Source organism: Macrosteles quadrilineatus, unplaced genomic scaffold, assembly GCF_028750875.1.
Source record: "Macrosteles quadrilineatus isolate MER2022 unplaced genomic scaffold, UCM_ALF_1.0 Scaffold_5__1_contigs__length_97177068, whole genome shotgun sequence".
In the NCBI taxonomy this organism is placed as follows: domain Eukaryota; kingdom Metazoa; phylum Arthropoda; class Insecta; order Hemiptera; family Cicadellidae; genus Macrosteles; species Macrosteles quadrilineatus.
In genome coordinates, this window is record NW_026542598.1 from 18054574 (window position 1) to 18059028 (window position 4455).

Sequence of the window (4455 nt, forward strand, 5' to 3'; positions counted from 1 at the left end):
ATTTCACACTTTTTTCACTCATTTCACACCACTATTATGATGTGTTGTGCCTGCATGAGTGTGTTGAGCCATGAATATCATAGACTACCAAGCTATAAGGACGTATGCTAGAACTGATCTAACCTCTGCCAAACCCTGAATACGAGCCTGGATGCACAGACTTTGGACCAAGGATCAATAATTGTAAATAGACAAACCTGTGTGATAGGATATAGAACACTGAAAAATACAAATGTTAGAAACTTTAGTCTTTTACTTATTTACCCTTACCACCCTCTGTTTTGGAGGAAACTGCCTTACAACCAACATTATGAAGATTGCATTAATACTCATGATCTTGGTCATTATAAAATTTATCAAACATAAATCCGTATTTGCCATTATTCATAAACCTTTCCTTGTCTATTATGAAAAAGCTATCCAACACTGGTGGTAAAGACTTTTATATTGATGAAATGAAAAGTCATTATTAATATGATTGTTAAATATAAGGTTTAAAATTTATATTGCCTTGTTTGGATAATATTAGAAAATGTACGTTATCGCATAAATGTTTGCGTACTTTCTAAGTAAAAGCAGTTAATATTTTTATGTTGACCCATTGAGAGAAATTGTATACTATTTGTACTATAAAAAGTCTATTCATGCATATCAGTACAGTAAAAGTTCTGTTACAATCCAGTCATAGGTCAGTCTCAATTGCATCCATAGTTTCTCAGTCAACCTGTCAGTCATTTGGTTACAGTCTGTTTTCTAACTCTTCATTAACCAATATTACATAACATTTTTTATTTAAAACACAATATTCTATAAAATTTTCATTGGCCAGTTGTTGTTGATTGTTATAAACAGTACTTGATATACAAACACATACGTTGTCATCAGTCAGGCGTCCAAACAATTAAAAAATATCGTTGAGAAGAAATCGGTTGTTGTATTTAACAACATAAAGGTCGATTCACAAACGGTATGTAATAGTTTAATCACGTCACAGTGTATACAACAACTGACTGTGACTGTGATGTGAATTTGATTAGTTGTGTGAAATGTGTGAAAATAGTGTGAAATTTTTGAAATTGCTTCCAGTTTATATGTTGTCATTAAGCAAGCGTTTAAAAATCCAACAATATCGTTGAGAAGAAACCAGCTGTTGTATTTGACGACATAAAAATCAATTCACACATAACACGTCACAGTTCAATCATATCAGTTACGACACAGTGTATACACCAACTGACTGTGACTGTGATGTGAATTTGTGTGTACTTCGTCACACAAATTTTACACAAATTTCACACATTTTTCACACATTTCACACAAATATCATGATAGTTGTGTGAAATGTGTGAAAAATGTGTGAAATTTGTGTAAAATTTGTGTGACGAAGTACACACAAATTCACATCACAGTCACAGTCAGTTGGTGTATACACTGTGTCGTAACTGATATGATTGAACTGTGACGTGTTATGTGTGAATTGATTTTTATGTCGTCAAATACAACAGCTGGTTTCTTCTCAACGATATTGTTGGATTTTTAAACGCTTGCTTAATGACAACATATAAACTGGAAGCAATTTCAAAAATTTCACACTATTTTCACACATTTCACACAACTAATCAAATTCACATCACAGTCACAGTCAGTTGTTGTATACACTGTGACGTGATTAAACTATTACATACCGTTTGTGAATCGACCTTTATGTTGTTAAATACAACAACCGATTTCTTCTCAACGATATTTTTTAATTGTTTGGACGCCTGACTGATGACAACGTATGTGTTTGTATATCAAGTACTGTTTATAACAATCAACAACAACTGGCCAATGAAAATTTTATAGAATATTGTGTTTTAAATAAAAAATGTTATGTAATATTGGTTAATGAAGAGTTAGAAAACAGACTGTAACCAAATGACTGACAGGTTGACTGAGAAACTATGGATGCAATTGAGACTGACCTATGACTGGATTGTAACAGAACTTTTACTGTACTGATATGCATGAATAGACTTTTTATAGTACAAATAGTATACAATTTCTCTCAATGGGTCAACATAAAAATATTAACTGCTTTTACTTAGAAAGTACGCAAACATTTATGCGATAACGTACATTTTCTAATATTATCCAAACAAGGCAATATAAATTTTAAACCTTATATTTAACAATCATATTAATAATGACTTTTCATTTCATCAATATAAAAGTCTTTACCACCAGTGTTGGATAGCTTTTTCATAATAGACAAGGAAAGGTTTATGAATAATGGCAAATACGGATTTATGTTTGATAAATTTTATAATGACCAAGATCATGAGTATTAATGCAATCTTCATAATGTTGGTTGTAAGGCAGTTTCCTCCAAAACAGAGGGTGGTAAGGGTAAATAAGTAAAAGACTAAAGTTTCTAACATTTGTATTTTTCAGTGTTCTATATCCTATCACACAGGTTTGTCTATTTACAATTATTGATCCTTGGTCCAAAGTCTGTGCATCCAGGCTCGTATTCAGGGTTTGGCAGAGGTTAGATCAGTTCTAGCATACGTCCTTATAGCTTGGTAGTCTATGATATTCATGGCTCAACACACTCATGCAGGCACAACACATCATAATAGTGGTGTGAAATGAGTGAAAAAAGTGTGAAATTTATGTAATGAAATACACACAAATTCACATCACAGTCACAGTCAGAACTCGTAAAAATACTATAGTGTAAAATTTGTATGACAAAGTATGCATAAATTCACATCACAGTCAATAGTCCAAACTTTATGTATTGTCATCTTATGGTCTTAAGAGCCCTTTTCGGGACACCAGGTCATAGTTAGCAAAACCGAGACGTTTGACAATCCTTTAATAGATAAACTGGAAGCAAGTTTTAATACGTTTCACCCAGCATATTTATATCGCACTTTGATGATTTATTCACTAATATAAGTGTGTTAAATATTAAATGATCTCAAAGAATTTTACCATAGAGTAAGCACACATAGTGAAATCTACCATAAAATAAGATAAATACATTTAGAAACATTATTACATTCATGTTACCGGGCATGAACTCACCAACTCATATTAAAATGAGGTTCATATTTTAACAGTAGGATAGGAAAACTGGTAACTACAATATTCAGTAATTGGTTCTGGTTATTTGTAACTATTGTTTCTATATTGGATGAATCACTGCAATATACTAGTTCAACCTGACTGACCCCTCTCTATGAATTGCCTGATGACCATGTTACCTCTGATGATCACTCTTGCATACTTGATATTTCTACCATAGAACTTTCACATTCTAATTCGTCATTAAGTCTCTATGGAAATGCCCACCTCTATATTTACACCCTCAGGTATATAGCACAATATCAGCTTCCTTTGTTATTGAATCCTGTAATTTAGCATGGTCTCATTGCTTTTACATATATGAAATACAGAAATTATGTTCATACAATAATATAGATCTATAGTTTCCAGTTAATAATGTAAATGTTGTATCTCTATGTTTCAAATGTTATGCAATTAATAATTTAATCATCTGTTAGTTCAAAAATGTGATTCAAATCAATGTAAATAAACTAGTGACAAAATAAGGCTCATTTTTCAACTTACATTTATTTAACCATTTATTTCAATATATACACTTACAATACATAACAGTAAAATAAACAACAAAATGGCTTATTTTATAATTTATAAGTTTTTGAAAATGAGTAAAGAACAACAGAGCTTGTAAGTTACAATACCAATGAGGGATGACAGTGCATTATGTTGTATTGGTTTTCCAGGTTATTGTTTAACAAGAAACTCCTTCTCATATCGATTGCTCAACAAATAAAATCTTTATCCACCACTATCATGGTCTTCGTTTTATCACTTTAACTAAATCGATATGTCTCGATGTAAATGGCATCCCCACTATGATTAATTCCTGTAAACACAATGCATATCTATAAACTTACCCAAAACAATCCCAATAATTATAGCAACTTTCATTGCTCACTAAAATGCAATTGTTTGTAGCTACCCTTCACAATTACTTTCTCTTCTTTGCATAAAGTAGTTTTCATCTTTATTTTGTATTTTCATCAAAGAGTACATTCACTACAAGTGTCTTATGTATACAAACAATTTATATACAATATTCCAAGTAAAGGTTGTTCCAGCCTGGAAGTATACAACATGGTCAGGGCCTTTAGAGTTTGCATTTTCATCTATTTTTTTATTACAGTCTGAGGCTCTGGCTGGATATCTCATCATGATTGTAGAAAGTCAATGCTCCCTACTTCTACTTTGACCACCAAATAGACCCCCGACATGACATAATAATGCAATGACATAATAATTTGTTATTATCGTTGCTAAGTTAAACTACCAACTACGATTAGCAAGATGTGGGATTGTGTGTTGTGCCATGCTAATTTACCAAACACATATTAATCAGCACAA